Source organism: Dendrobium catenatum, unplaced genomic scaffold, assembly GCF_001605985.2.
Source record: "Dendrobium catenatum unplaced genomic scaffold, ASM160598v2 fragScaff_scaffold_719, whole genome shotgun sequence".
Lineage (NCBI taxonomy): Eukaryota > Viridiplantae > Streptophyta > Magnoliopsida > Asparagales > Orchidaceae > Dendrobium > Dendrobium catenatum.
In genome coordinates, this window is record NW_021319181.1 from 51,981 (window position 1) to 75,566 (window position 23,586).

The 23,586-nt window shown below is 39.4% G+C and overlaps 1 protein-coding gene across 2 annotated transcripts in view; it reads left to right on the forward strand.

The window, feature by feature from the left end:
* Positions 1-23,586, forward strand: part of LOC110101739 (pre-mRNA-splicing factor cwf23) — a 78,655-nt gene that overhangs the window by 20,830 nt on the left and 34,239 nt on the right. The gene's annotated exons all lie outside the window — the stretch shown is intronic.

A 23,586-nucleotide genomic window follows, 5' to 3' on the forward strand; every position in this document is an offset into this window, starting at 1 on the left:
TGACAAATAATAGTTCATCTCTCCCATTTCCCTCCCAATTCCTTTAAAATCTTGATAACATTGTAGTTGTTATCTTCAACAATGATACCTTGATAATCAAGCATCCAATCTTTCATGACTTCCTATATAACTTCCACCTCCATGAATTCTAAATTAGATATATCCCAATGAATGCATGATTTACCATATCCCAATAAAAATCTTCCTTTGCTGTCCCGAACTAGTCCTCCAATACCAACCTTATATGATTGTAACAAAAAAGCATCTACATTGATCTTGATCCAATTGGGAGGAGGAGGATACCAACGATCTGACAGTCTCAAAGACTGATTAGTACCCCAGTGTCCCAATCTTTCATCCTTCATATAACAAATGGAAGCACAACTTACGACATTAGAAGCTATAAGCATAGAACTATCTTCCTTTCCGTCATGTACTAATTTGCTCCTGGATCTCCAAGTTAGATAGACAACATTACAATAAATATTAATGAGGAAACCATGATTTTTACTATACTTCTCCATCCACCTCCAGCATTCTTGAAAGGATTCAAAAAACTGCAATCCAAATCCCCATATGTTTAGATAGCCAATAACTTCGGAGGTCGACAGCAACAGGGATTGGGTCGGAGGTTGACCGAGTTTTGGGGAAGGAGATTCAGCTGAGGTAAGGTTGGGAGTCTTGCGAAGGGATCGGAGGCAAGGCTTGCGAGCTCTGTGTGCGGGAGAAGCAGAATCGAAGGCTTCATTTGGTCTTCATTTTATTGATGAGAACGGGGCAGCAATCAAGAGCAGAATTTGCGCAGGAATCGCGGGAAGTGATCGCAGATCAGAGCAGATACGCTGGATATTGGGCGGGATTCGCGGGTTCGAGGTATGATTTCATTTTCGTTTGGTGGTACATGAAACTTTTGGAAATAAAAAAGATTTTTATTCTCAGAACAGTGCAAAACTTTTAATTAAAAATTTAGGGATTTACCCCTCATTCTTCAATAGTAAGGTGACGACCTTTTTTCAAGTGTTTGCTGCTAGTAAACCATCAAAATAAACATGTAAAATAAAACTTATTATACTCATGCAATCCACGGATCAAACATAAGCCAAATCTATAAACTACCAGACGAACGTTAGTTTTTCCACTTAATAATAGAAATTTGATTTAAATTGAAAGAAAGGCCATACATTTGGTTAAATGTTTGTTTCCATTTATCAAATTCATGTTAGCACAATACTGATTCTTCTACATTAAAAACTTATAAATGCAATAACAAATCAATAACCATCCTTTATAACATATAAAATGTAAATGCGTTTGTACCACAGAGATCTTGTAAAAGTGATAGTTTGCCATTTAATCAGTCTTATCTGTGCTGATATAAGTCAAATTAACTGTATATCCTTAAACTAAATATAATGCAACAATTCTCATGCCAATTAAAATGGGCCTTGAAATTTGATTTAAATTGAAAGGCCATACATTTGATTTAATGGTGTAAAATAGAAACTAATGAAAATATGATCAAGGAAACAGACAAAATCTGATGCCAATTATCAATTGCAATAAAACTAAGAAGCCACAACAGTAAGAAATTAAGATTTGAGAAGACAAAAAAATAATGAAATCAGGATTTAAATTCAAATTCAACGGATCACCACGCTTGGTCGTTTGAATAATAAAACTCTACTTCTGCCGAAGCAGGTGAAACAACGCTTGAAAGAAAAGAAGTTTGTCTCCTTCGTTCTTCATTGTTGATATCAACTGGTTCAGTGCTATACTTCACACGAAGCAAACAAAGCCGAAACAAAGCTCAAACCTTAAGAAATTTCGTCACCTTTGCCGTGACGGGATATCAACTCATTCAAAACTCTATTTCATACGAAGCAAGCAATGCCAAAGAAGAGCTCGAAACAAGAAAGGATCTTTACTTTTGTTTTTAGCACCTTGCTGATTCGATAGTCGTTGCCGAAGAAAGCGAAGGTGGAGAGCTTCTCTTTTAAAGCAATAATTTATTCTCGTAGCCGATGTTGAAACATACACAGTAAAACTTAATATACATGTGCAATTGTAAAAAAGGAAAAAAAAATTGAATGAGGCGGTGCCTCAAATAACCTCGAGGTGTTCCGCCTCAAGTCGTGTGCCCCATTCTAAAAAAATCGCACGCCTTGCCTAAACGAGAGAGGCTTACGCCTTGACGCGCCATGAGTTTGCCTTGAATTGAAGTTTCCTCAAGGCGTATGCATTGAATGCCTTTTTAATGCATGTAATCAATCTTGGGAGAAATTAAATTTTAAGATGGAAACAATCACAACTATAACCAAAATCATTATTACTTGTTAATGGTATGCTGATGTTGTACTTTTTTACTTTCCCACAAATAAAGTTTCCACAGCTCTAATAGAAGTGGATAATCTGCTTTATTAATGTGTTAATTATTATCATGAAGTCGTATAGGATGTTATTATGGGCTTTAAAAATTTAAGTGGAAAAACTAACGAGAATTGCGGAGAGGTACTGAGCGGTATTGAGTTCCCGTACCAAGCGGTATAGAGTTCCGGTATCGAGAGGTACTGAGTTCCGGTACCGAGCGGTACTGAATTCCGTTACCGAGTAGTACTAAGTTCCAGTATCGAGCGGTACCGAGTTCTGGTACCGAGCCTACGATTAAGAAAACGAAGAATGAAGAAAACGAACTTTCACTGCTCACGTTGCCTTCACTGTTCGCGTCGTTAAGTTGCTCCGTCGACGAATGATGATCTTGTCAGCTTTAATGCTTGCGTCATCAAGCCTATTCGTCGACGAAGGATGATCCTGTCCGCTTCTATGATCGCGTCGTCGAGCCGCTCCTTCGACTATAACGAAGAAGACGAACACCTGTGCGGAAATGAAAAACCTAGCTCGTCTAAATATTTAAGCCGCATAAATGAATAGGGCGAATTGTGGCTTCATTTTTTTTATTTTTTTAATAGGACACGTATCCGATACGTGTTTCCAGGCAAATTTAAATAATATTTTAATTGGACACGGCAAAGTCGTATCCGACATGTTTCCATACCGTATTGGAGGCGTATCCGTTGTGTCCGATATAGCATGCCTCATAAATAGGAGTATTCGTGCTACATAAATGATGATATATTATCCTGAAGGGTGAAAATATCATTTTCTTATGGACTCAATAATAAAATTTACAATTTTAACATAGATTCCCCCATTCGATGTTTGGTCGAATGAGGTTTATTTTATTCAGGGGTACAGACGTTCCATAGAGGCAAGCCTCTATGGTTAATTACATCTTAAGCTTTAGTGCTTGAGAAGACTTTTTATTAAAACTAGTAATTTTTTTCTTTTCTTTTGGAAGTCATTTAGATATTGGCTAGATTTGATTTTTGAGAATCCATGAAAGCCTTGCTTAAAGGTTTTGGCCTTTAGAAATTTCAAGGAAGAAGTGATCAACTTAGAATCAGATTTTGAAATGAGAGTCAAAGGAGGTGAAATAGGAGCAATTGATTCTGAGAAAATTTCTCAGAGGCGCATAGACTATTTTATGTCGGGCTTTATATTTTAGAAATCCAATTTTTATTTAAGTTGACATTTTGATTAGATGGTCGGAGCTTACATTCCAACAATACATGTTGGAGGAACTGCCCGAAATGTGAGGACTTGTATGGTGATTGAAATCAATCATTGCCTCGAATCCTAAAACTAAGGTGAGGACTACCGAGAGGTAGTACCTCGAATCTAAGTCTAACAGAATGCAAAAGAGACATAAATTACGCCTCACATGAGGCATAGCCAACCCGACCCTTAGATTTATTATCCTCCCTGGAAAGGACTATCAACTAAACACACCTAATCGCTTTAAAAACCATTTTTTCTAGTCTCAATGCATATGAAGAGTGGAGGGTTATTTTTGTATAGGAAGTAGGACTTATAACTTGGCTTTGAGGCCAAGATGCCCATTTATGTAGGGTATGCATAATGCTGACTCGCAAATGCAGACTTTTTGTTATCTAATCCTTAAGTGAGGACTTTTCTACATGACATATATTTTTTTGGTTATGTATGATTATTTTCAATTTTTGAAAACTTGGCTCCTTGAAAGGGAGCCATGCAATTTTCTTTTGTTAGAAAATCATGCAATTTAATTTCATTTTTTTAGATTGCTTACATTTTAATGAGTAAAAAATTTATTTTTGTCCTAAGAGCTTACCGCATCAAAATTCTAAGCCACCCCCAAGCAAACAAGAAAAGAAACCTAAAAAAATGCATGCATTTTTATTGCACAATAAGGTAAACAGATCAAGCTTGAATACACAAATCAAACAAACTGAATATAATTCATAGAGTCCAAGTGATTACAACCAGATTTGACAGCTAAGTTGCCTGCCATTATACAACACAGTCAGATTTTATTTACAGACTCTTACTTGTCGGGTCTTCAAGCTTTAGCTTCCAAGCAGACCTTAGACCTCGCCTTACACAGGTACATCCTTCTGGTTCACTTCTTTCTTTTGATCCGAACCCCCACAAGTTTGATTACATCCTAATTCTATCAAATTCATATTTGAAAAGAAAAAGACTCAAGCTTGCAAAACAATGGATTAAAAGCAATTTATATAATGAAATATCACATCCAAGATTTTATTTAGCACTTAGAGTATCAAATACCTGCTTCTACCTTATTGGCCACATTACTTGGGGGGTTTTATGTAGCACCTATCATGCAAGCAATTTACTATTTATAATTTATAGCGCCTCCCTTTTAGATATGGACACCTACAAAAAAAATATGTATATTTCTATACTATCCACTTAAGGGCAAGTGCCCACAATGCAGATAATCTAATAAGCAATCACACCACAACATTAAACACATGCGCAGAAAAAGAAAAATCTTAATCCTAGCATACCCAAAGGGCTTTGCATCTAGGTATGTGAGGCTTGTGTGACATATCACACTAAGGGTATTTCACATACAGTTTGGATCTAAGGAAAGGGTGTCCAACATATAGCTTTAGGCTAAATATTGGGGAACTCTCCCTAGCTTTTGGAACCAGTGAAAGGAAAATGGCACTTCTCTTAGCTTTGAAGCTAAAGAAGAGAAAGAGGTGTCCAACATATAGTTTTAGCCTAAATGTTGGAGAACTCTCCTTAGAGCTTGGAGCTAGAGAGAGGAGATTAATACTTATTTTAGCTTTGAGGCTAAATAAGAGGGAGATAAATTGTCCAACATATAGCTTTTGAGCTAATTATTTGAAGATTCTCCATAGCTTTTGGAGCTAGAGGGAGACTGTATGAATTCAACATTTAGCTTTTAGGCTAAATGTTAGAGATCTTTCTCTAGCTTTTGGAGCTAAAGAGAGAAGAAATCTCCTACAATTTTGAAGTTGGAGGAGCGTAGAGGGGATATGTAACTTCTGAGTTATAAATTCATGAATGTTTTTGAAATATTTTGATGTTCAAAGAGATGGTTGCACCTGCACCCTTCCAACTTGTGTTGGAAGGATGGATTGGAAATAGGACTTTTGAATCCTACTTTTGGGTTGAAACTACTTGTTGCTTTTGGTGCAACAAAAATGTTGATTTGGAACAAGGTTGATTCACTCAACATGAGTTGAGTGAATGAGAATTTCATACAACTTTTGAGTTGTAGAAAGGAGGGAATTTCTCTACAATTTTCGGTTTGTAGAGAAGAAATGGGGATAAAATGCAACTTGTGAGATGCAAATTTATGGATGTTCCTATGAGTATTGGATATTCAAAGGAAGGAGGTGATCTACCCAACTTGTGTTGGGTAAATAGGAGAAGGTGATAAGCAGAGTTGGACTACAAGCCATCATGGATTCTCTTTGAACTTTTAGATGCCCAAAGAGAGAAATTCACTCTTCCAAATTGGGTTGGAAGGATGAAATAGGGATATTTTCTACAATCTTTGAGTTGTAGAAGACTGAACTTCTCTACAATTTGGTTTGTGGAGAAGAAGGGAGAAAATGCAACATGCGTGTTACAAGTTCACGAATATTTCATGAACATTTGTTGTTCAAGGGTAGACATACATTCTCTTAGATTTGGCTTAGGAGGATGAGATAATTTCCTACAACTTTTGAGTTGTAGAATGTGAGAAAAGAAGATGCAACTTTGGGTTGCAAACTTCTGAACCCTCTTTGAACATTTGGTGTTTCAAAGAGAAGGAATACACTCTCCTGATTTGGGTTTAGGAGAATGATGAGATTTCCTACTACTTTTGAGTTGTAGAAATGAGAGAAGGAACATGCAACTTGTGGGTTACAAATCCATGAATGTTCCTTGAACTTTTGATGTACAAAGAGAAATGTTTATTTACCTAATTTGGGGCTAGGCAAATGAAGAGAAATTTAAAGGCTTACTACAATTTAGGCTTGTAGGAAAAGAAGTGGTAAAAAATGCAACTTCGAGATTACAATTTTGAAGAGTTTCTTTGAGTGCTTGGTGTCCAAAGAGGGGATTCATCCCTCTAATTTGGGTGGGTTGGAGGGATGGAGGAGAAGGGATGCAACTTGAAAGTTACAGCCTCATGAACATTCTTTGAACATTACATGTTCAAAGAGGGTTGTACATTCTCATAATTTAGAGTCTTAGGAGAATGAGATAGTTTCCTACAACTTTTGAGTTGCAGAAAGGGAGAAATGAAGTGCAACTTATGAGTTGCAATTTGGAGGAATTTCTTTGAGTATTTGATGTTCAAAGAAAGGGACACACATTCACTTAATCTAGGCTAAGTGAATGGAGAGATTTTCTACACTTTTTGTTTGGTAGGAGGGAAGGTATAACTTAGAGGTTGCAACTTGGGAAAAATTATTTAGACATTTGGTGTCCAAAGAGGAATGTGCATTTGCCTAATTTGAGTCTAGGAAAATGAGGGGAAAAATCATATGTTGGTTTCTTGCTCCAACAAAAGGGATGAGAGAAACTTAGAGTTTGCTTCTAAGTTCAAGAACTTACGACATGATGTATTATAGGATTTTAGAGAAATCCATAATGCAATACATGATGAGGATGGGTGATAGCTCCTAAGATAGGCTACGAGTCGTGCAACGAACTATTTGAAGCCTTGAAAAAGCTTCAAAGGTCATGCATGAAAGGGGGATATAATTGTTTGTTGATTTTGTCTCAACAAACAAGAGGTGTATGACTTAGAATTTGTTTCTAAGGTACAACAACCATGTAATGATATTAGTTGGAGCTTTTGGAGGCTCCAAGTTATCATACATTAGAGGATATGTGTTGATTTTATGTTCTAACAACAAGAGATGAAAGAACATGGGGGGTTGGTTCCAAGTTTCAAATGATTCATGCAATGATATGTTTGAAGCTTTGTGGTGATTCAAATGTCATGCATAAGAGATGCAATTTGCAGTTTTGGAACTACAAATTGAGAGCCAATCATCAAGTTTTATACTTAATGCTGCAAGATCATCTATCTATGTAGGTTAGGCAAATGAGATAGGCTAAGATTGTAATCCTAAGCCTAAGGAGGATATCATTCGTTGATCTTTGTGTTTCAAACGAATGAAAGAGGGAGCTTAGAACTTGGCTCTAAGCTCCAAAATTTTCATATAATGATATGTTGGAATTTTGAAGAATTCCAAATCATTATATATGAGAGGAGAGACACCTTCATTTGCTAATTTTGTGTTATTAGCAAATGAAAAGGGGGATTTAGGATTTGTTCCTAAAGCCTTAATGCTTAATGTAATGAGACATTCAGAGCTTAGAGAGGCTCCAAAATATCACATATGGAGGTGTGTATATGTTTGTTGATTTTTGTCACAACAAAAGGGGAGTGACTTAGGATTTGGTCCTAAAGTCTTGATGTTTAATGTAATGCAATATTTAGAGATTTGAAGAGGCTCCAAAGTATTACACATGAAGGGAAAAGAATGCTTGAAAGCTAGCTCTTTATATTTGTTAAAACCCATGCAATATAAAACTTGGAGCTTTGAGGGAGCTCAAAGCACCAAATTTGAAGGAGGATATGAATGAGTAAGAGAATTTCCCCATTCCTCCATGGATATTTTGGACTCATGGAAAGAGGAGGCGCGCACTTGAAAGGAATTTCCCTACGTCTTTTAGAGTGTTTTGGACTCAATTCGAGGAGGGAAGATGATAGGAAATACTTGAGTTCGCAAGTAACCCTAAGGTAATACTTGAGTTCGCAAGCAACCCTAGTCAAAATCAGCCCAAAACAGTGAGCAAAACTGCTGTCCCAGCAGTTTTACAGCAGCTCCGCAGCAAGAAATGCACCCAAACAGAGAAAAATAAGGAAAAGAAACAAGGTTTCCACTAGCAGATGCAAGAAAACAAAGAAAGATACAACGTCCTTCGATTCGAGAAAAAGAACAACTCTCCACAAGTCTCTAGCAAACCCTAGAGCCCAAGCACACAATGAGATCTCAAACTTTTCATTCAAATTCAAGATGAGGACCTAATTCCCCCCTTTCCCCCTCTTTAACTCTCATCCCCATACAAAATTCCTAAACAGCCCTTCTATTCAAATTCCCCCCCTTTCCATTCAAATTTTCCCTCCAACCCTTGAATTAACTCCATGTGGGGCCCGCCTAGAGTAAGTAAGGACCGGAGGAGCCCGCCTAACATTACTCCCCTCCCAAAGACCCACCTTGTCCTCAAGGTGAAATGAAGGGAATTGATCTTTCATTCTTTCAAATGGCTCCCACGTAGCATCAAATTCGGGGAGCCCTTTCCATGCGATCAACACCTCTTTGTTTCCTTCCTGGTCAAGTCTCACATCTTTCAGCTCCAGAGGTTCTAGGATCACTTCCATCTCCTCAGTTAATGTGGTTGGCAGTTCAACACTGGTTGCATACTCCCCAATGGCTTTTCTCAGCTGTGATACATGAAATACTGGATGTATAGTGGCCGAAGGTGGTAATTTCAAACGGTATGCCACTGCCCCAATTTTATCTAATATCTCATAGGGGCCAAAATACCTTGGGGATAACTTCTCATTTCTTCTGTTGGCCAAGGTCCTCTGTCTGTAGGGCCGTAGTTTTAGAAATACCTTCTCACCTACTTCAAATTGGATATCCCTTCTGTGTGCATCCGCCTGTTTCTTCATGATCTGTTGTGCCCTCATCAGATGTTTCTTCAACTCCTCCAGCATCCTATCCCTTTCTTCCAAATGCTGCTCTACTGAAGATACGGGTGTGCTGCCCCTTCCATAATGCACCAAATGTGGTGGATCTCTTCCATATAGCACTCTAAAAGGGGTCATCCTGGAAGCTGAGTGGTACGAGGTATTGTACCAATACTCTGCCCAGGCCAACCATTTGGCCCATACCCTTGGTGTTTCAGAAGCAAAACACCTTAAGTAAGTTTCCAAGCTCCGATTTACAACCTCTGTTTGCCCGTCTGTTTGCGGATGGTAGGCTGTGCTCCTTTTGAGAATAGTCCCCTGTAACCTGAACAGCTCCTTCCAAAACTGGCTGAGGAACACCTTGTCGCGATCAGACACTATCGACTCTGGAATTCCATGTAATCTAACCACTTCCCTGATGAAAGAAGCCGCCACTGTCACTGCAGTGTAAGGGTGTCGAAGGGGTGTGAAATGTGCATACTTGCTCAGTCTATCAACCACCACCATAATAACAGTGAATCCCTCCGATCGTGGTAGGCCATCCACGAAATCCATGGACACTTCCTCCCATACTCTATTTGGAAGCGACAAGGGCTGTAGTAACCCCCCTGGAGCCATCGCCATATACTTGTTTCTCTGACACACTTCGCACCTCGCCACTGTCTCCTGCACTTGCTTATGCATTCCTTTCCAGTATAATTCTGCGGCCAGCCTCCGGTATGTCTTTTCTACTCCAGAATGACCTCCAATGGCGCTCCCATGAAACTCCTGTAATAGCTGGGGAATGTGGATGGAATTTTGTGGTATCACAAACCTTCCTTGGTTCAACAATCTCCCCCCCTCAAGGGTGTAGCTTGGGTGGCTGCTCTTATCCTTCAATAGATCCAATCGGATCTTCTTCAATTCTTCATCATGCTCACTCTCTCTCTGGATTTCCCCCCAATCCACCATTAGGGGTACCGACATGGTTACCGCCTGTAGCTCTCCCCCACACCTGGATAAGGCATCAGCCGCCTTATTCTCCAACCCTGGTCGGTACTGGATCTCAAAATCGTATCCCAATAGTTTAGACAGCCACCTCTGATGTTCCTCTGTCACCATCCGTTGTTCCAACAGGTATTTCAGGCTCCTCTGATCTGTCCTGACGACGAAATGCCGTCCTAGCAGGTAGGGTCTCCACTTCTGAATTGCCAATACTATGGCCATCAATTCCCGTTCATATACAGACTTCAGTCTTGCTCTTGTTGCCAACACCTGACTGAAGTAGGCAATGGGTCTATGCTGCTGCATCAGCACCGCCCCCAACCCATACCCGGATGCGTCTGTCTCCACCACGAACGTCTGACTGAAGTCTGGTAGGGCCAAAACTGGTACCGTGGTCATTGCCTTCTTAAGCTTCTCAAAAGCTTGAGTAGCCGCTTCTCCCCACAAGAAACTATCCTTCTTTAACTGCTCTGTCAAGGGCAAGGCTATGTTGCTGTACCCTTTCACAAACCTCCGGTAGTAGCCCGTCAGTCCCAGGAATCCCCTCAGCTCCCTCAAGTTCCTAGGTAGAGGCCACCGTTGCATGGCTTCGATCTTGGCTGAATCAGCTGCCACCCCTTCCTTAGATACCAAGTGTCCCAGATACTCCACACTCTTCTGGGCGAAGCTACACTTCTTCAGATTGGCTTTAAACTCGTGCTCCCGTAGCACTCCAAAGACCACCTTCAAATGCTCCTGGTGCTCCTCCTCGGATCGACTGTACACCAGTATGTCATCGAAGAAAACTAGTACAAACCTCCGCAGGTACGGCCGAAACACCCTGTTCATCAAGGATTGGAAAGTGGCTGGAGCATTGGTAAGCCCAAATGGCATCACCAAGAACTCATAGTGCCCCTCGTGTGTCCTGAATGCCGTCTTCGGAATATCCTCCCCTTTCATCCTGATTTGGTGGTAGCCCGACTTCAAATCCATCTTAGAGAACACTACTGCTCCATACAGCTCATCCAGTAGCTCATCGATCACCGGAATGGGAAACTTATCCGGCACAGTTTCCTTATTCAATGCCCTGTAATCCACGCAGAATCTCCAGCTACCATCCTTCTTTTTAACCAGTAGTACAGGACTAGAGAAAGGACTCACACTTGGTCTGATGATCCCCGCGTCCAACATCTCCTTAATCAGCTTCTCGATCTCGTCCTTCTGAATTTGGGGGTAACGATAGGGTCGCACATGATCCCAAAGGTGGTGAACATCCAATGATATCCCAAGGAGGATGGGGGGAAAGAGGCTCGGCCAAGGTGGGAGAAGGGGTGGGGCGGCGGGTTATGGGGAAGGGAGTTGGTTTAGATGAGGGGAGAGGGAGAGATCTAACCAAATCTGAAATTATTTCAGATTTTGATTAATTTGGGAGGGAGGCTACTTAGAATTTGAATTTCAAATCCCATATGATTAATGCCATAAAGTGGCAATCAATGGGCATTAATCCCAATCAAGGCCGGCGGCCAATAGGAGAAGCATGAGGGATTAATTCCAATCCTGAAATTAAATTCAGGATTAAGTAAATTTGGAGGGGAAATTTATTTGAAATCCGTTTGAATTTCAAATTAGAAGTAGCATTAAATGGGGCAATCAATGGGGGAGTCCATGCTAGGGCCGGCGGCAAGATGAGGAGGAGGAGAGGGAATTTAGTAGAGAGCTAGGTTTCCATTTGGAGGTGATGATGTGGCGATGGAATGAAGATTTCAATTTGAATTAAATTGAAATTAGATTTGTCATGAAAAACTTTCCAAATTTGGAATTCCAAATTAGGAAAGATTTTGAAATTTGAAAATTCAAATTTCAAAATTCAAAATAGCCGTGGGATGGGGTGGCCGGTTGAGGTGGGGGTGGCCGGTGGGGTGATCGGCCGGAGCTAGGGATGTGGCCGGCGGGATTCAATGGGCGGCGGCAAGGGGAAGTGGACGGGTGGGCTGCTGTGGACGGGTGGGGAAGTAGGGGCTGGTTTTGATGATTTGGGAGGAAGGCTTTTGATCCAAATAGGATGTTGAATTTGGATCGAGGTGATGCTATGGATGCCGTCGGGTAGGGTGAGGGAGGATGTGGAGATGAGGAAACAAATAAAATAAAAGAAGAAAACCACGAGTCGAGGACTCTTCCAACGACTGGTGGGCCTTGCGATTTGCTCCCCTTGAGCTCTCACCCTTCTCTAGCTTTCATGCAAGAAGAAGAAGAAGATAAAACACAATTTCATTCAAATATTCATTAAGCATCAAAATTACAATATGAAGGCTATATATAGCCTCTAACAAAGACATAAAATAAAAAGGACTCAAATGCCCTCAAGGGCTACAAGACAGATAACTCCCCACAGGGGTAAAATGGGAAAAACAGAAAATAACTAAGACAATAATCATAACATCTATATCAAAAGTAGAGACGCTGAATCGTGGCCGTCGATCTGCGGTTTCGCCGGCGATAAACATGTATGTAGCGTCTGTCGATGTCCTCATCATATACATATATACACACACACACACACATATGCCCGCACGCACATAATGCAAAATTATCTATGCCTATTAGGGGTGTAAACGAGTCGAGTCGAGCTCGAGTCATACCTAACTTGAGCTCGACTTGTCAGCCAAATCGTGAGCTCGAACTCGAGTCGAGCTTGAAGGACGAGCTCGAATTTGGCTCGTGGAAATAAAAATGAGCTCGCAAGTAGCTCGTGAGACCATGGAAAAGCCAGCTCACCTGATACTACCTGAATGGAAGAAAGTATGCCGCCGAAGAAGAATGTGTTGTCGTCGCTCACGTTTGGCCGGTGAACTCCCGGCTATTGTGTGAGAAGAAGATGGTTATTTTTTAATTTATTTTTTTGAAATCGGTGAAATATATGATTTTTTTTTTTTTTACTTTTTTGAAAAAAGTTTCAGCCTCACTAATGCATAACCTCTTTTTCCTTGAAAATATAAACTATCTTCAAATGGTAGCAGTACTTTTTTGAGAATAGGCTAATAGCTAGTTGATTTTCTTAATGGCAGTCAGATGAAGATTTAATTGGGGTAAAAATTTTATTTGCAAATTTGTTTAAAAAAAATGATTATTTATATAATTATGAGTCAGCTTGCGAGCTTCCAAGCTGAGCCTCATCAGGCTCGAACTCGAGCTCGCAGCTCGATAAGTTCGGCTTGCCAGCTCGTAATTGAGTCTAGCTCGAGCCGGCTCACGAGTTGGCTCGGCTCACTTACACCCCTAATGCATATTATTTTCATGAAACCTTTTGCCTCACATCTGCATCTTGCCTCTAGTTTTTGACTCTTTTTTCATTTTTTATAGAATTAAAAAAAATAAAAAACATCAACATAAATCCAAAGAAAAACCATCATATAACATCTCAGAAAAAAAAGTCTTGAATTAGGAAATTCCAAGCATCAAGAACATGACAGGCCCAAGGAAATCTTTTATCAAATTTACTGAAACAAAAGAAGAAAATGCTATTGAAGAAGATTATGGAAGATTAGAGATGAAAAAGGCAAATGAAAGAGGCAGCAACAAAATAATATATCTGCAAAAAGGAAATTAATGCAATGTAATGTAACTGGATTTTTTTTCTTAAAAAAGATTTACCTTTTTAATTATGATGGATTAAACGCTTAAATCTGCAACAATGAAACTATCAGGGGATACTGTTTTCTACAGTTCCACTGATTAAAAAAAAGAAGAAGATATTTTCTCGGGTGAAATAAATCTGGACGAAATGTTGGTTCAAAAGGGTCTTGTAAAATTGATAAGGGACATTGATTACTGAATTAGCTTCTTGATAGGAAATACTTAAGTTCGCAAGTAACCCTAAGGTAATACTTGAGTTCGCAAGCAACCCTAGTCAAAATCAGCCCAAAACAGTGAGCAAAACTGCTGTCCCAGCAGTTTTACAGCAGCTCCGCAGCAGGAAATGCACCCAAACAGAGAAAAATAAAGAAAAGAAACAAGGTTTCCATTAGTAGATGCAAGAAAACAAAGAAAGATACAACGTCATTCGATTCAAGAGGAAGAACAACTCTCCACAAGTCTCTAGCAAACCCTAGAGCCCAAGCACGCAATGAGATCTCAAACTTTTCATTCAAATTCAAGATGAGGACCTAATTCCCCCCTTTCCCCCTCTTTAACTCTCATCCCCATATAAAATCCCTAAACAGCCCTTCTATTAAAATTCCCCCCCCCTTTCCATTCAAATTTTCCCCCCAACCCTTGAATTAACTCCATGTGGGGCCCGCCTAGAGTAAGGACCGGAGGGGCCCGCCTAACAGAAGATTGATTTTCCAAGGCTTTAGAGAGGTCTCTAAATCGATTTTGGCATGATCTAGAAAATTTTTCCTAGCAAGAGATATAAGAAACATGATTTTGACTCATGTTAAGGTATGAAAACACATCCAAGGTCTCTACGAACAATCCAAACAATTTTGTCATGAATGGTGATCGAGGGTTTTCTAGGAAGATCCTAAAGATCAATTTTGATAAGACTTGGTTTATTAAAATATTGATGCGAGGTTTCAATCTCTAAGGATTTTCATCATTGCATTCAATGATTGGATTTGAAAAAATCATACAAATGGAGTTAAGTAAACTTGAGCATGAGGGCTCATGGGTCTTTGAGGGCCCATGCCATATCTTAAGCCCACTTTAAGGTTAGATAAGCCCATTTAGTTAATTTTCAAATTTCAAATGTGGTGGTGTAAACCAACAATGATCATCACCTGCGTGCTCTAAATTTAGTGAAAAGATCAATCATGAATTTTGTTGGTCATAGACATTGTGGGGTTTACAACATAGGCCTTTGAGGGTCTATGGGAAACTCCGCAAAGATTGGTTGTCAACGATATTGTTTCCAACCAAACACATTCATTCATTCACTAACTTGTAGAGGCTATCAGTTCCTAAATGCAAACTCTCCAAAGTTTATATCAATTTTTTCATGACATAAAAATTAGATAATTTGCATGCTAGAGGATCATTCAATATCATCCTTATCCATGAGAATTAAGAGATGCAAAACATGTTTTAGTAATTCAAAAACACACAAGGGTTTGGCTTATGGGTCTTTGGAAACCCACATCTACCCCATGTTTGTCACATAAATCAAATGAACATGCTTAACGGTCTCCCAACAATTCTAAAAGCATGCAATCCTTAGAGAAAGAGACCTACGACATTTTATTTAGATCAATTTTGACATAATCTAAATCCTAAGCACCATACAATTGATTTGGTCAAATGTATAGCCTCCAAATTTGGATGTTATGATGACGAAGCCTAGGTTTGTTATAGGCGACAGTTTGGACACAATATGAATGCTATTACATGCATTTGAGAGGTGTTTGGATACCAATCCAACACCCCTACACATATCGGCATGCCTCTTTGGCTCTCCCAAGAGAGAACAAACGGAAATCACTAGATTTCCGTTGTTTTGCGGAGAGGACAGCAAACAGGGTTTTGGGGAAGCAGAAACAAAGCTTCTAAGGGACCTAGGGCTTGGGGACGTCAACCACACGTCAATTGGCTAGGGGGCCTTAGGGCTTTTCCTAAGTTTTAGGATTTTACCTCACCTGGGCTGTCCAAGCGCTCCAATCCAAGCTCCAAATCGCTGTCCAAGCTGCTCCGTGGGAAGAAGACTATTGTCCTAGCTGCTCCGGACGTCATCACTGCTGTCCAAGCCGCTCCGGATGCCTTCTTTGCTGTCCAAGACACTCCGGATGCCTCCTTTGCTTTCCGAAGTGCTTCGGAAGGAGAATTTGCTGTCCAAGAATGCTCCAAACAGCAGTTTCACTGTTTGAGTGTTTCCGGAAGTCGTTGCTTGCTGTCCAAATGTTCCAAACAACATTTTTCACTGTTTGAGTGCTTCCGGAAGTCATTGCTTGCTGTCCAAATGTTTCAAGTCCTGTCCAAGCTCCTGAAGACAAATATGCTGTCAAAGGGGTACCAAACTGCTATCCAGAACGTCCTAGATGCTGTCCTCGCTGTCTTGAGGTCGTCGGAGTTGATTTAGAAGGGAGTAGAGGCTTCCTACCTTCCCTTGGCTGCAGCGAGGGCTGATTTAAGCACACCTTTTCCCTAGACTTTGGAAGAGAAGATCACCAACAGCAGCAAGAGGGAATTTCTACTCTTCAATTGAAGGAAGAAGGCAATGGCAGCAAGAGAGAACTCCTTTTCAGCCCAAAGAAGGAGAAGACAACAGCTAGATAACACAAAATCTCCTCTTCTTTCAGTTTTGTCTCCAAGAAATGCATGCAAGGAGGAAGAGACTTGGCCGGCCCTCCCTCCTGGATAGGTCGCACACAAGGAGGCCCCCGTCGGCCTCTTCTTCTCGCTTGGACGGACTGCACGCAACGGACCTCCCTCCCTCTCACGCTTTCACCTGGGACGGGCGGAGGCAAGTTCTGCCTCTCTCTCACGCTCTTACCAGGGATGGGCCGCACGCATAATGGAGAGCTTGCCCCTCTTGTTCGCTTGGAGACCGCAAACGGTAGAACCTGCCGCCCACAACTGCCCAATCGGGCTTCCTCAATGCGCAAAATGAAGGATTTGGGGCGGGATTTCACATGAAATATGAGCCCTTGATTTAGAAAATTTGATTTGAAAAATTAATTTAGCTCCAATTGATCAATTATGGTAGAAATTGAGCCAGAATCATATTTGACCCGAACCGATTTGGGTCGGTTTGGGTCCAATTGGGTCCGATCAATTTAATTTCATGAAATTAAACTTGAATCGGTGTTGAATTGCATCGAATTGCGTCGAATTTGGCTCGATTGGATTTGATTCGAATTTAATTTAATTAAATCGGGATTTGATTTGGGTCAATTTTGCTTTGACGACGTTCGATCGAATTGAATGAGTGCGATCGCGTCCAATCGGGGTCGGGTCGATACAAAAATATTCGTCAACATCATGTAAGTGTAATGCATGTATGAGGGGCATTTTAAGATATTTAGATCCAGTGCAAGGTTTTTTTGTATTTTTAAACGTAGCCGGCTGCATAGGTGACTATTACTGCCAAATGCGTGGGGTTTTATTTTGAGCTTTGATGATGCCTTATGTTCACTTGTGCGAATGTTGCGGATTCGGTGGCGTGGCGTCGTGCTTCAGCGTCCCATAGTCTTAACTTTCGATTCCATGCTTTCACTTATAGGTGAATTGTAATGTTGTCACCCGACTACCACGAGGTACTTCATTGTTCTGATGTAGGGTCCTGTTTCTTATTCATGGAAAATCAGATCCACGAATCAATCGATCCTTACTTAGAATTGGTAAAGACATTTACACGACATGATGTCGTTTTGTGATGGATGAGGTATCCTCGAGCCAATGAGACCAAAGGCTCGGTTAGTATATCATTATATTGCTTTGTCTCTGACTCGACACGAGGATAATAAGACATTTTGTTGAGGGGCTTGATCTCCGAGTTTTCAGTCGAATGGCACAACATATTTTCGAGGGGCCCAACATTTCTACAAGGATAATAGAAGGAGACATCTTCTCTTTTTTTGTTCAACTGTTCATTCTTTGACTCACATAAAACGACGGCTTTCCGATGACCCGGTTAGGAAAGTAGAGGTTTTAGATTTGACTTATGTTAAGAAAGGTAGAGGTAGACCTAAAAAGACTTGGTTAGAAAATATTAGGGATGCCCTTTCTTTATTAGATTTAAATGAGAATTTGACTTTTAATAGGACACAATGGAGAAAAAAGATTCATGTAGCCGACCCCACGTAGTGGGATAAAGGCTTGATGTTGTTGTTTTTGTTGTTCATTCTTTAACTCTATAGAACTATTCATGAAATCATTCAACTTCGTTTCGTTAATGCTGCAATTGAAGTCTCCCATTGGTAGCAGGTCAACGAGTTTTTAATAATAGTTTGCAGATACTTGCAGTTACCGGAAGTCCTCGGTATTTTTATAAAGGTGATAAGATGATACACCTCTTCAACTAATCATTCTTTGACTCTACAGAGTCATTCATGAAATCATTTAACTTCACATCACGACGAGAATCTTCCTTTGATGAGGATTTAATGGGCTTCCTCATTACATTGAATTATCTTTATACTCAACATACTCACAAGATCTCGATCATCAATACTATAGGTGTCCGTTGTACGCATTCATCATTGGCCATCAGCTATTTGTTATTTATTGTAGGCAGGTTTGTATATTCATCTGCATGCTGACACCGACTGTTATAGGATCGGTGCAGATGCCTAGCTGTTGGACGGCTGTTTTCTGCAATGATCTAATATTTGTGACACATTGTTCATCGTCATCTGTAAATGGACTATTATGCACAACATATATGCTATAGTTGCCAAAGGTGTTGTATGTACTTGTGTCCATAGGTGATTCGCTATACTTGCGTTATATCTACTGTTGTTATCCACAAATGGCTTATCATGCTCACATTCCATAACTTTAATTGCATGCAACTGTTGTTGCTTGCCAGTTCAGTGCATTCAACTACATGGGGATTATTGTAGGAGTTCGTTACATTTATCATGTATTAATTACCATCATTTTCTATTTTCCATACATTCAAGCATTGATGATTGATATTTGTTTGTAATCGTTCATATACTATAAATTGATTATCATTCATTGCTCGTGTGCATCGAGGTCCCTATTATTCATGCATGTTTGTTTGAATGACTTAAATTGTATTTCAGGATTTGCATTTTTAAGTTAATTGTGCTTTTTAATGTTTAGGGTCCTGTTCCATGTGTTCAATTAAAATTCCATGCTTGTTCAGTTCAAACTTAGTTCCCTATTATTCGTACAATTTTTCTGTGCATTTGTCCAAGTTTTGAACACTGCCGTTGCTAGGTCCCAAGTCCTGGATGAGAAAAGTGGAGGGTTGCGTTAGGTAGTCGACAGCCAGCGTAAAACTTGTCGAACAATAATGACATGAATCCTTTAAGAAATTGTGTTAATGCTAGGTTGTTGTATTTGTCCAAGTTTTGTGCAATTCTGTTCAAGTACAGGTCATTTGTATTGTTGCTCAAGTTAAGTCTTCTTATTGTTCATATTCTGTGCATTTCAGTTTGAATTTCGACAGCATCCGGGCATATACCCTGTTTGGAAAAAAATTTAGGGAGTCATAGCCTTTCCGCCACGTCAAAAAAGACGTGCACGATCGGTGTCTGATAACACCACGGCCGTAGTCTTCAATCCCAGCATGCCAAGATAGGAGGCGTGCATGAGTCTTCATGGGTACCTATTTTGAAATGAAAAGTTGTTAAATTATTTCCCCGTCGTGCTAAGAAAAGCACTCACGAGGATTACCTGCCTCGTCGCAAGCACTGTGACTTGCTTCCTCCCCTCCCACCGTGTTAAGAAAAGTTTGTATGGGTAGTTGCTTGTCGCACTGCAAGCGCCGATGATAGGATTTGAACTTTTATACCTGTGTAGGGGTCATCGGCATTGTCGTCGGCTGTGTCGGGGTGACGACGGCAATGTCGGCACACAAATCAAGGTGAGAGAAGTATTTCTTTCTTTCTCTTTTCTTTCTTTTATTAATTAATTATAGTTAAATATAATCAATAATAATTAATTAAAAAAATTATCATAGTTAATTATAATTAATGTTGGTTAATCATAATTAACTACAATTAATTATGATTAAAAATTATTAATCATATTTAATTAAAATTTGTTATAATTAATTATAGTTATCCTAAATTTAAAAAGAGATTTATGCTGGATTTGAGCACGATTTGCATCAGGATTTATGTAGGACTTGCATCAGGATTTATGTAGGATTTGCTTCAGGATTTATGCTAAATCCCATTAAACAGGATTTATGCTAAATCCCATTAAACAGGATTTAGGGAACTTTTAATCTCACAGCAATTTACATCCTTTGTTTCCCTCTTTTGCAATGGGCTGTTTGACGACAAGATTTAAACTGGATTTAAACACGATTGAGCTGGATTTAGCTATACAGGATTAAGGGATCAGTTATATCTCACAGGCTAGTTAAATCCTCCGTTGCCCCCACCAACCCCCCTGCCCGCCCACCTGCTCTTTTTTTTGCCCTAGGGATCTAACAGAAGAAGCGCACACAAGGAAGAAAAGATGGCTACCTTCGCATCCATCAAGCTTCTGTTGTCGATTTTTGATCCAACAGAAGAACAATGAAAGGAGGTGTGTAGTCGGGGTTGGCATGTGGTTTGGTTGGATCAAGGCGAGTTCGACCAAGTATTACAGGGTCTAGAGGTTGGCGTCGGCACAGAAGAAGGGCTTGTGGTCAGCTGGAGATTAGAAGTCAGATAGCTTGTGAATTGGACAATGGGAAGAGTCAGATTTGGGAGTTCGACCTAGTCGGAATGGGAGACCAATGCGAGAGGGGGAAGAAGAGGCGAATAAGGTTCTATATGTGTCTCATCATGTTAACATGATCTAGACGGGATGCGGAGGACATGCAAAAGCATTGCAAAGCTTATCGTTGACCAGAGATGCTCGTAGCTAGATGTCCGGAGTTCGTGCGTCGAACATGTACGAGCTTTGAGATTTTTTTCTTTGTTTCTCATGCGTGGAGCATACAGGTCAACAAATGCCCTGTAACAAATGGGATACGCATCTAAAGCGAACCACATTTGTTAAATGCTGATTGACCCTGTGGATCTCCAAATATTTTTTTTAGATGTCACACTATAGCTTTCATCAAGTGTATCTCCAAGAGCTTGTATGAATGTCATGTTGGGGTTTTCATTTAGCGGATCTTCAAGAGCTTGTATGGATGTCTCGCTAGTTTTCTGTCTTCATGGATTTTTTTACAGGTCAGCGTTAATAGATTTTAGCATCTCTTATTCCATTCTACCACCGTCACTTTAGTTTCTAAGCCATTCATACCAGCTCAACATATTTCTTTGCAGTAATCATGCATAGATGTAATATTTATGTTGTATAATTGCAAGCATTGTCTAGAATTTATTAGAACTTTACAGATTCATCAGCTAGTGGGACTTTGCTGCCTCTAGTGTGGATTGTGTCTTGCTTAAATTATATTTTATGCTGATCGCACATTTAGTTTATGGAAGATATTTAATTCTTCCCCATTTTGCTGTATTTTTGTAAGAAATTTTAAATATTTATTTGGGGATTTCGACACGCGGCGTGATTTTGATCCAAATAAATATTTAAAATACCCTCAATATTTAGGGACATTTGTAGGCGTCATTCAGGGTCCTTTCATAGCTTTGGCTTGAGTTCTGAGACTTTGGTTCCTTCTGTTCCGTGCTTTGAGCGAAGAACTTGGTGATGGATCACCTGATTTGTCTTTACTGACATGTCCTCATTTTTTATTTGTTATTTTTTAGTACCGTTTGAGGTGTAAAAAATATTAGCCATAGATGACGTTTATGTGAATAGTCTCCAATTGCATTTATCAACATTGGTCTTCTAAGGAAGTTACTGTTGAAAAGAGAAATGTGGAGTGGACTAGTAGAGATGGAAAATACATGGGGATTTTGAAGAATATGAAGAAGTTGGAGGTGAAGAAGAAAAATAGGAAAGTAGGGGAGAGAGGACATTGCCACTTCAACCAATGAATAAGAAAAGAAAGTTGAGAAGAAAGAGTAGAAGGATGATAAATGAACATTAAGAAGGCATGACAATGGGTTCAAATGATACCCACTTGCATATTGTAAGCCTTTATCAGGCTTCTTATATTACTAGTTAAGCATGTCAGGCACGACTTTCTAGAATACAGAGATAGGTTCTAATATGATGAAATAGTATGCTTATAATCTATGATGCACCGACACTTCTCCTCAAAGAGGCGTGCAGCGTCCGACACGTATCCTACACGACACGCATTCAACATTCCTCCAACATGTGTCGGACACGTCGAAAATGTGTTAGATTAAAAAAATATAAAATATAAATTGGACACGCGTGTCCGACACGCCTATCTTAAATATTTTATAATTTTTAAAAAATATAATTTCTTGTATTTAAAATTTTTACTTATTTAAAATATAAAAACTAAAATTCTTATTTCATATCCACAACACTAAATCTATTCCCCGCACTTAATACCAATTCATCGAATATTTTCATTTTCATTTCTTTTTGGCTGGTTACAATCTTGATTTCACAACAATGCCCGATGTCATCTCAACATTGACGACTGACGTCGTTATAACATCAACATTTCAAAATGATATCCATATCAAAGTCTGAAACCGTCTTTATATTGATGCTTAGTACTAACAAATTCTACACCCACAACTTGACATCTCAACATCGATGACCAACTCCCTCTCAACATTGATGATAAACACTCTTAACATTGACACCCAATATTTACTGCATAACATCAATGCCCAACTCTCGACAGCATTGTTATCTTCTCTCTCGATGACTCATAAATGACGCCAACGCCCGACTCTCGACATCCTAATATTAATCATTTTAAGCACAAATTCTATTAAATGACTTATTATTTCTAAATTATTTTTTAAATTATACTTATTCAATTTTTATACACTATTTTTAAAATATAAAAATTATAATACCGTATCCAACCCGTATCCGTGTCTTATATTTTCAATTTTTGACATGTACCGTGTCCGTGTCATGTCGTATCCGTGTCGCCGTGATCGTGTCTTATAATTAATATGCGAATTCAGATATGGTCACAAAGTCTTCATTGCAATGCAGGCCACTTACGGGTCTAGATCTCAGATAATAACAACATTGCTCTAAATGTACAAGTTGATCAGTAAAAGGAAAAATTGGTAACTCAGCTTCTCACCTGATCTGGGTAGGCTTGAATTATGGGCGGCTATCTCCCATTTATTTTCTTTTGTCTAATCTTAAATCATTTACATTGGAATGAGTAGTTTAAACTCAAACCAGACTTGCAAAAGTAAGAGGGTGGCTCCAAAAAAAGTAGAAATTCATGTCGGAATTGTCTATGTGAAGCAAAATGATACTGCACTCAAGTTTCATTGGCAAAGCACTAGTTAACAAAATTATTAATATTTAATACAACAATTTTAATTTTTAATTTTCTTACATTTTTCTAAAGCTTGAATGTAACACACTAACCTGCTGTAGATTGTTCGTGGACTTTCCTACTGTTTCAAAATGACTGATAGATGTCTTTACTCTATAGAGCTTATCTTGGTACGTTGATTGTCGAAGTAATTGATCAATAATTCACTTTAGTCATTAGATGGTAACCTCGGGACCAATATCATCAACAAAAGCCTTGAATAAGTTTATTAACTCTAGGATTAAATTATCAATCACTTGGCTTCCCCAAATGGCAAAATACCCATAGAATTAACCCCAACAACCCATAATGAGCTTGTCAGCCCCATAATTGATTAATTGATGATTTTCTGAGAATCCCCAACAATTTATAGCCTGCAAATCTGCCCAATTGCTCACAGAATTTGGTAGAAAGCCTC